The following is a 10,824-nucleotide window of genomic DNA, read 5'->3' on the forward strand; positions in this document are numbered from 1 at the left end:
TTAGGTCTCACCATGGAAATGACTAGAGACCGAGACCTATGGAAGTATGCTGTGCGTGAGAAGACCTGACAAGACTAGTGAAGCCATAACCCATGGCCCCCACCTGGGACGTAGTCAGTCCACCTGTGCATACCTTCCTCCTTGTGACACTTGTGAAGACCTGTTGAGGCAAGTGAGAATCAAAATCAAATCAAATCAAACCAAATAAAAATAGATGAACATCAATGGAATTTGTATCCTTGTGGGTGGCACATAAGAAAACCATCCGAACGTGAATGTAGCCAGTACCACATCGACTGGCCTCCGTGCTGTGGGCACGTAACAAACAACATCCGAGCGTGGCCGTTCGCCAGCCTCGTCTGGCACCTGTGTCGGTGGCACATAAAAACACCATCCGAGCGTGGCCGTCTGCCAGCCTCGTCTGGCACCTGTGTCGGTGGCACATAAAATCACCCACTACACTCTCGGAGTGGTTGGCGTTAGGAAGAGCATCCAGCTGTAGAAACACTGCCAGATCTGACTGGCCTGGTGCAGTCTTCAAGCTTGCCAGACCCCAGTTGAACCGTCCAACCCATGCTAGCATGGAAAGCGGACGTTAAACGATGATGATGATGATGATGATCTAATGTAGGATAAAATTTTTTCAAAAAAAATTTTATCAATGGCCAGCATATTAAAAAATACCTTTAAAGGTTAAATTTATAAATAACTTATAAAATAAGGGCAAAAGAAAAATTCTAATGCCAAATATGACGAAAATAGACAAAATTGTCAATAACCATTATAATTTATGCATCTCGAAACAAGTGCTGAAGATTTTTTATTTTGGATATATTTGGGGTACTTAGTGCTTGCTATTTCCATGTGTATGAGTAAGTATTTTATTTATGTCTTATGTATTTAGCGCTTAGGAGGAGAAAATTCTTATGAATTAACTCTGAAATTGGGATCAATACGGTAATAACGGAATTTTTTAGAAATTTCTATTGGCTTGTTTCGAAACACATAAATTATAATGGTTATTGACAATTTTGTCTATTTTCGACATATTTAGAATTTTTCTTTTGCCCTTATTTTATAAGTTATATATATATGTATATATATATATATATATATATATATATATATATATAATTTTACATTATATATAAGGGCTTAGTAAATAAATTACTTTGCCACATACTGAACTCATTAGAAATAGCAGCTAAAGAAATTTCTTCAGCTATTTCTAATACTTAAAGAAGATCTCTCTCAGATAGTGTTTGCCTAAACTAACTCACAAAAGTATGGGGGAAAAACATTAAAAAATCAAGTGCAAAGGTTATTTGAGAACGTACGTTTCTAGATTAGTCAATTCGACATTTCTTTCTTCAGCTCAGAATTCCTTGAATCGGATTTGGGAACACTTAAAGTCGGGAGCATACCCTTTCGGCTTCTAATCACCTATAGAATTCTGCTCGAACTAAAAGTGCTATCAAATTCGAATATGCAAGCGAAGAATTTCTGCTCTCCCCTTTCCACCAGCGTGGGTTAAAATTGACAAACACCAAGTATTAACAGTGAAGACCGCAGAATTTAGCTAAGAGAGATGAATTATAATTTCAACAATTGAGGGTAAAATTAATTAATTATTAATCAGTTTCACCAAGTGTTCAGTATGTAAAGGACCATTATAGGCGAATTCAAAATATTACATTATATATATATATATATATATCATCATCATCATCATCATCATCGTTTAACGTCCGTTTTCCATGCTAGCATGGGTTGGACGGTTTGACTGGGATCTGGGAAGCCAGGAGGCTCCACCAGGTTCCAGTCTGACCTGGCGGTGTTTCTACAGTTGGATGCCCTTCCTAATGCCAACCACTCTGAGAGTGTAGTGGGTGCTTTTTATGTGCCCATATGATGATGGATAATTGTCAGCTGTTTCTTATGTAACTTTTTAAGAGAAGAATGAGAACAGTACTCCATTATATAAGTCCAGCCTCAACAGACTTCAACCACATCCCTGCTGTATTCGTTGAATATTCAAATTATGTTTCATCTGATGATTTCGTTTTTTTTTGTAATGGAGTAAGGTTCTCATTCTTCTATTAAAAAGGTGAGTAAGAAACAGCAGTAATGAGCGGACAATTATCAATCGCATGTTATTATTCACTTGGCTATATGAATGGAGAGAGGCCAGATGAATATGGACCACATTTTTCCAGAGGTAAAAATAGGTTTGCATAAGGACGACGCCTCTAGCTAGAAAAAAAGAAGCAAAATTACCGAAGTCTTGAGGATTATCTGAATCCAAACATCTCCCTCAATAGACTGAGTGAAAAGATATCCCAGAAGCAAGAATAGTGGAGAAAGGACATTGTTTGCAGAGGAATGAAGGGAGACATTGGGAGCAGAAGTGAGGGAGGAGGAAGAGTGACATCAGGACTAGAAGCGAGGTGAAGTGACATCATGTCAAGATGTGGAGCATTTGAACAATGATGACAACAGCAATTGCACCATCCATTTCCTCTCTCAGTTCTGTTGTAGGTCATCATCATCATCATCATCATCATCATAATCTAACATCCGTTTTCCATGCTGGCATGGGTTGAATGGTGTGACATGAACTGGCAAGGCTGGGAGTCACACCAGGTTCCATTGTCTGTTTGGGCATGGTTAATACAGATGGACAACGTCCTTCCTAGTGCCAACCACTCTACAGAGTGTACTGGGTGCTTTTTATGTGACACCATCACCAGTGCTTTTTTTTTTTTCTTTTTCGTGGCACCAACATGGGCGCTATTTATGAGGCACCAGCGTATCTATTCGCATATCTCTGATCATAGGTCCACTCGGTCAGAGCCGACCTGGGAGTCAAACATTACTGACAACCTGACAACAACAATTTGCAATAACCAATGCCCTCCACCCCACCCCACCACCCGCCACCCTCTGATTCCTATTTGCTCTCTCGATTCTGTTGCGGTTAACAATTCACTCTAAGAATTACCAACATTTATGCTACCACAGTGAGTCTCTGTATTAATGATGTATGACAGTAAAGCATAGATTAATAATAGTTTGGCTTGTGTTATACTTGGATACTTTTGAAAGCTACCTGCTGGCTAGTCTCGTCTTGAAATGGTTAATAAATGTTCCATTAAACACACTTTCTTTCTTCTTAACTTAATATATCTAAGACATCCTTTATGTATTATTTGCAGCAAGATGCAACGGCATGAAGATTATATTTACTTAGGAACATTTGATGTCTACAGAAGTATTTTTCTTTATTTCATCTGAATGCATGAGTGTGTGACATGGATGCATTCGTGTGATCACAGACACAACTGTGTTTACATTCATAATAAAAAAAGACAAGTGGACTATGATGTCTTACACAGCTTAGAAATGGGGGAAAGTGCAAATTACTCAGGAAATATCAAAATATTCTTGGACACTATATATATATATGTGTGGTGTGTGCGTGTGTGTATACACACACATATACATATGTATATATATATATATTATATATATATATACACACATATACATATATATATATATATATATATATATACATATATATATATATACACATATACATACATATATATATATATATACACACATATACATACATACATACATATTTATATATATACACACAAACACATATACATATATATATGTGTATGTGTGTGTGTATGTATGTATATGTGTGTGTGTATATGTAAATATATGCGTGTGTATATGTATATATATATTGGTGTTTGTGTATGTGTGTATATATGTGTGTGTATGTAGATTTATATACATGTATGTGTATGTATGTATATATATATATATGTGTATCTACCTATCTATCATATATATATATATATATATATATATATCTGTGTGTGTATACATATATACCCATATACATGTATATATACATATATGTATAACATATATACAAACATACATACATGCATATATACACATATAGTTACATATATGCACACACACACACACACACACGTATGTGTGTGATCACTTGTGATGATGACGTTATGTCTCCATTCATCTTCTCACATGGCCTCAGACTCAACACAGAGGCTTACCTCAAGTACTTGAAGGAGCTAGTGCTGCGCTGGGTCAAGAGGGCAGCTGCTGGAAGACCCTATGCTTGGCAACAGGACTTTACACCATGCCACACAAGCAGGATAACCCAGTCATGTCTGCCAGACAATTTCTGAAACCACATCATCCCCTAACATCTGGCCACCTAACTCTCCAGACTGCAAGCCCCTTGATTATTATACATGGGGCACAGTTGTGAAAGAGACCAGCAAAACTCCTTATAATACTTAAGATGAACTGAAGGCAAGGATTATGGCAACATTCACCAATTTAAACACAGAGACTGTCCAGAAGAGTTGCAAGAGATTCCAAAGTCGTATGGAGGCCGTGGTCAAAGCCAATGGTGATTTTATTGGATAAATTTAGTCTTTAGTATTTCAAGATATTTCTATGTAATTTGAGTAAATATATCTGTTAAAATGAGTTGTCAGTGTTATTTTCATTTTTGCATAATTTAGACGACAGTTTACTCACCACACCCTGTATATACGCGCTCGTGTGTGTGTGCGTGTGTGCGTATATATATATATATATACACACACACATGTACATATATAGATGTTTGTATATATTTATATGTATGTATACACACACACATGCACAACATACACACGCACACATATGTATACACAGAGAAATAGTCATGAAAAAGATGATGATAATAATAATAATCATCATCATCGTCATTTAGTGTCCATTGTCCATGCTAGCAAGGGTTGGACGATTTGACCAGGTCTGGCAAGGTTTCTACAGCTGGATGCCTTTCCTAACACCAACCGCTCTGAGAGTGTAATGGGTGCTTTTACGTACCACCAGCACAGGTGCCATTTGTGTGACACCTGTATCTTCCACAAATGTGGTTTTACTTAGGTTAAAGGGTCTTCTTCTCAGGCACGATGTAATGCTAAAGGTCTTGGTCATTGCTTCCGTGATGCCCAACACTCGAAAGTAACTTGGCCACTTTGCCTCCATGAGGCCCAATGCTTGAAAGGTGCTTTTTATGTACCACCAGCATGGGTCCCAATTACATGACACCAGCATCAGCTATAACTACAGTTTCACTAGGCTTGACAGATCTTCTCAAGCACAGCATATCACCAATGGTCTCTGTCACTTGTCATTGCCTCTGTGAGGCCCAACATTTGAAGATCATGCTTCACCACCTCATCCCACGTCTTCCTGGGTCTACCTCTACTACAAATTCCCTCCACAGAGATCAGCACTTCTTTACACAGCTGTCCTCATCCATACACATCACATGACCAGTTCAATCATGTGCATGTGTGTGTGTACATGTGCATGTGTGCATATATATATATATATATATATATATATATATGTGGAGGCGCAATGGCCTAGTGGTTAGGGCAGCGGTCTCGCGGTCGTAGGATCGCGGTTTCGATTCCCAGACCGGGCGTTGTGAGTGTTTATTGAGCGAAAACACCTAAAGCTCCACGAGGCTCTGGCAGGGGGGGGGCATCCCTGCTGTACTCTTTCACCACAACTTTCTCTCACTCTTTCTTCTGTTGGCCTGCTCACTTAGCCAGCGGGGTGGCGTCATTTGAAGGCTAAAACAATGCGAAGCGCATTGTGACCAGCGATGTGTAACAACATCTGATGGCCTGGTCGGTCACGGTGATCATGGTGATATATATATATATATATATATATATATTGTGCATGCGTGTGTGCCAGATTCCATTCACAAGGTATTGGTCAAACAAAGGTTTATGGCAGAAAGTTTGTTGAAGGAAGTGTGCAGTAGGATTGAACCTGGAACCACAACTAGCTGAATAACAAACTTCTGAACTTCATTGCCATGCATGCAAATATATATATATATATATATATGCATACACATACATATATTTGCACATTTACATACACACACACACATACTTATGTGTATCAAATTGTTCTCTGTAATGTACCTAATGTGCATCTAATCTCTCTCTCTCTATCTATCTATCTACCTATCTCTCTCTCTATATATTATATATATATTACGGAGATGTACTCGCATAGCAAGTGATTTGATCTGAGATCGTGTGCTGAAACGAAAACAATTGCAGTGTGGAAGGTGTTTGTAAGCCATTTAAGAAACACACAAAAGCCGTTCGATTCACTTCAACATTTAAGTTTAATTTGTCAAAATATTTTCGTCGCTAAAATCCGCGACCTGTTCACTGACAAAAATCCGTGCTGCATATATATATATATATATATATATGTATATATGTATGTATTCTTTTTTCTACTCAAGGCACATGGCCTGGAATTTTGGGAGCAGGGGGTGACAGTTGATTAGATTGACCCCAGTATCCAACTGGCACTTAATTTAACGACCCTGAAAGGATGAAAGGCAAAATCAACCTTGGCAGAATTTGAACTCAGAACATAAAAACATGAAATACTCTTAAGCATTTCACCCGGTGTGCTAACATTTCTACCAGCTCACCACCTTTATATGTATGTATGTATGTATGTATGTATGATATCCATACTAATCAACCAACAGACACACAACTAAGTGTGTGTGTGTATGTGTGTGTATGCACATTCACACATATTGACACACACACACACACTGAGGAAGGAGAAAAGAAGCAAAAATGATTTTTACAAAAGACCCCCAAAATATACAAAGCAAGACCAATTGTGTTGGCAGGAAAGAAAATATGTATATATAGCATGTAAGAAAGCACGTACATGCAAACACACACAAACACATAAACACACACACACACATACAGATATCCTCGTACATACACATACATACCTAGACATACATATATTTGCCAATGGAGAGAAGATCTATAAATGTCTACCAAGAAATTTTAAAGAAAAATATAAAGCCACTGTAACAAAGGATATTGTATATAGAACGAGCGATGCTTTATATGAATGGTAAGATTATCAGCAGACGTTATTGTACTGCCCATTATTAATATTGCTAATGATGTTTTCCTGTAAGGTAATAATTATAATGGTTTTGCCAAGCGTTTCTTCGCAATATGTGAGTCTAATTTGAAACTGTTATATTTGAAATTTTCTTCATCTTTAAGAAAAGAAAAATATTTTTTCTTCATTTTTTTTTTATCTACAGCAAAACCAAAAAAAACAAAAAAATATTTTTACAGATATTTTAGTTCCATTTTTCCTTTCTCTCATGTTTTCGTCAACTATTATAATCCCATTCATATCTAGAATGCATTGTAGGATTATAAATGAACCCCAGTATTTTACGGGTATTTTGTTTTATTGCTTACAGTGGGAACAAAGGCAAAATTTACATCAATGGAATTTGAACTCAGAATATAAAGAGCTGCCTGTCACTTTAGTAATGATTCTGTTGATCCACCAATGTCCATGGTGATTCTTATGAAAATTTCTTCAATGTTTCTCTCAGTGGTAAGAAGTTTGCTTCCCAATCACATGACTCTGGGTTCAGTCCCACTGCACGGCACCTTGGGCAAGTGTCATCTGCTATAGCCTCAGGACAACCAAGGCTTTGACAGTGGATTTCATAGATTGAATCTGAAAGAAGCCCATCATATATATATATATATATATATATATATTTTACCCGTGACGGTAGCACATACCTGTGCCAGTGGCACGTAAAAAGCACCATCTGAACGTGGCTGATGCCAGCGCCGCCTGACTGGTGTCCGTGTTGGTGACACATAAAAAGCACCAACCGATCGTGACCATTTGCCAGCCTCCTGTGGCACATAAAAAGTACCCACTATACTCATGGAGTGGTTGGAATTAGGAAGCGCATCCAGCTGTAGAATCACTGCCAGATCAGACTGGAGCTTGGTGCAGCCTCCCAGCTTGCCAGCCCTCAGTCAAACTGTCTAACCCATGCCAGCATGGAAAATAGATGTTCAACGATGATGATGATGATGATGATGGTTGTGTTCAGTGAGAGATAACCTAGGGTTAAACAACAGCAGTAGTGACAACTCATGTTTTGTTTCAGTGAATTCATTTTAGTTTAACCAATATTCTTTGTCTTTGGCCCCCATTTATTTTGAGAGACAATAAAGGTTTGCACTACTTATTTCTTATTTCTTTACTGCCCACAAGGGGCTAAACACAGAGGGGACAAACAAGGACAGACAAAGGGATTAAGTCAATTATATCGACCTCAGTGTGTAACTGGTATTTATTTAATCGACCCCAAAATGATGAAAGGCTAAGTCGGCCTCAGTGGAATTTGAACTCAGAACATTGCTGCAGACAAAATGCTGCTAAGCATTTTGCACGGTGTGCTAACACTACTGCCAGCTCGCCTCCTTTTATACCTTTAGAGGTTTGCACTACTGGTCATTGACAGTGAAGGGACCTCTTCTGGGCACATGTGTGGGTTGGCTGTATGGAGATCCTGGATTGTGTAGAGATCAGAATGTTCCTCTTGGTTTTGTTGGTGTGGTCCCAAGAAAAATTTAAATTGGCAGACCATAGATTATGACAACACAGGTTCAAGTTGATCCAATCAATGGAACAAACCAGGTATAGAAAGTGGCTGAGTACTCCACAGACATATGTGCCCTTAACTCATTTTAGTGGATTGGAGCAACAGGAGATAAAGTGTCTTGCTCAAGGACACAATGCATCACTGGGGATTGAACTCTTAACCTTATGATCAAAATATGACTATCCTAACCACTAAACCACAAGCCTTCATGCAAACTTATTCACACAGAAGTATGAAACAATGAAGGAGTCTATATGTGGTTGCTTCACTTGCTAGAAATAGCAATCAAATCTGTCCCAGATTACAACCAGCCATCTTTTTAATTTTTTTTTGTTTTTTTGTTTTTTCCTTTTTAAAGTGAAGAAAGACATGAGATAATGTTGTCTGAAAAGACAGGATGGTCAAAGTTAGAATGCGTTTGATCATAGGTCTACTCAGTCAAGCCTAATTTTCGAAGTTAAACAGCAATAGTAACAACACTCCATTATAGTGTTTCTTTAAACGCCTTTGATCATAAGGATGTTCAGTGTGAGCACAGATTTAGACTTAGACAATAACAACAACAACAACAACAATATCAACAACAATGGAAAAGGTGTACAGAGTTCATTTGAGTGGACAGTAATTCATATACAAAGTATACGTAGATGATGATGATGATGTTGATAATGGTGATGATGATGATAATGATGATGATGATGATGATGGTGATGGTGATGATGATGATGATGACGACGACGATGATGATGATGATGATGATAGTGATGATGAAGGGTGGAATAAGTACATTATTTGATCAAAATCAGGCAGTTTATTGTTGTAGAGTCTTTTCATAACAGGCAAAAAAATTCCTCCTAGAAATTACACTTGTTCTTTCTTCCATGAAATAATCAAATTAAGTTTCACATAAGCTTTGCTTAACACCAGTTATTTGGTAGGCATTGTTTTAATATACATATATATATATATATATATATATATATATATATAGGCACAGGAATGGCTGTGAGGTAAGAAGCTTGCTTCCCAATCACATGGTTCTGAGTTCAGTGCCACTGTGTGGCACCTTGAGAAAGTGTCTTATACTATAGCCTTGGCCAGACCAAAGCCTTGTGAATGGATTTGGTAGGCAGAAAATGAAAGAATCCCATCGTATATATATATATATATATATATATATATATATATATATATATATATATATACATACATATACATATGTGTGTGTGTGTGTGTGTGTGTGTGTGTGTGTATGTATGTATTATGTATGTATGTGTGTGTTTGTGTTTGTCCTGCCAACATCGCTTGACAACCGATGTTGGTGTGTTTACATCCCCGCAACCTAGCAGTTTGGCAAAAGAGACCGAAAGAATAAGTACTAGGCTTCCAAAGAATAAGTCCTGGGGATCGATTTGTTCGACTAAAGGTGGTGCTCCAGCATGGCTGCAGTCAAATGACTGAAACAAGTAAAGGAAAAAAAAGAAAAGAAAAAACATATATATACATATACATATATATATATATACATATACATATATATATATATATATATATATATATATATACATACATATATATATACATACATATATATATACATATATGTCCAGCCCATGCCAGTATGGAAGGAGGATGTTAAATGATGATGATAATGATGATTTTAAAGAATCACCATAAAATCACTGAAAATTCTACAACACTTAAAATACTTAGAATGCAAAAACTAAAAAAAGAAAACTCGAGAACTGGAATAGTTCCGTTTTTTTGCTGTGTAACTTTTACTTAAAATAGCTTAAAAAAGATCATTGTTTATAAAATGAGTTCATTTTTTTTAAATTACCAAAATCAGTCATCAAAAAAAAAAGTCATCATTTAATTTATCAAATAAGTGGCCATTCTTTAATATTTAGTTTTTTTCTCTGTCTTCCTTCTCATCATTTCGTCATCTTCTTCATCTAAACTTGCAATGATATCTGCAATTGCATCCGGATCTTTCCAAAGCAGGTTATCTTTCATTTCATCTAATTTATTGCCGATGCTAGTCTTGAAAAAATTCTAGGAAACCAAATGTTCAGTTTAAACAGTAGAAGCTATTGTAAACCCAAATGGCAACAGGTTTTTTCTCTAATACTCTAAAGGATACTTCAAGTGTTCTTCAGCAGTTCTTTATAATGATTTCCAGTATTTCCAACTTCCTCTTCAAATATTTGGTTCAAAACAGT

The sequence above is a fragment of the Octopus sinensis genome, linkage group LG2, assembly GCF_006345805.1.
Source record: "Octopus sinensis linkage group LG2, ASM634580v1, whole genome shotgun sequence".
In the NCBI taxonomy this organism is placed as follows: domain Eukaryota; kingdom Metazoa; phylum Mollusca; class Cephalopoda; order Octopoda; family Octopodidae; genus Octopus; species Octopus sinensis.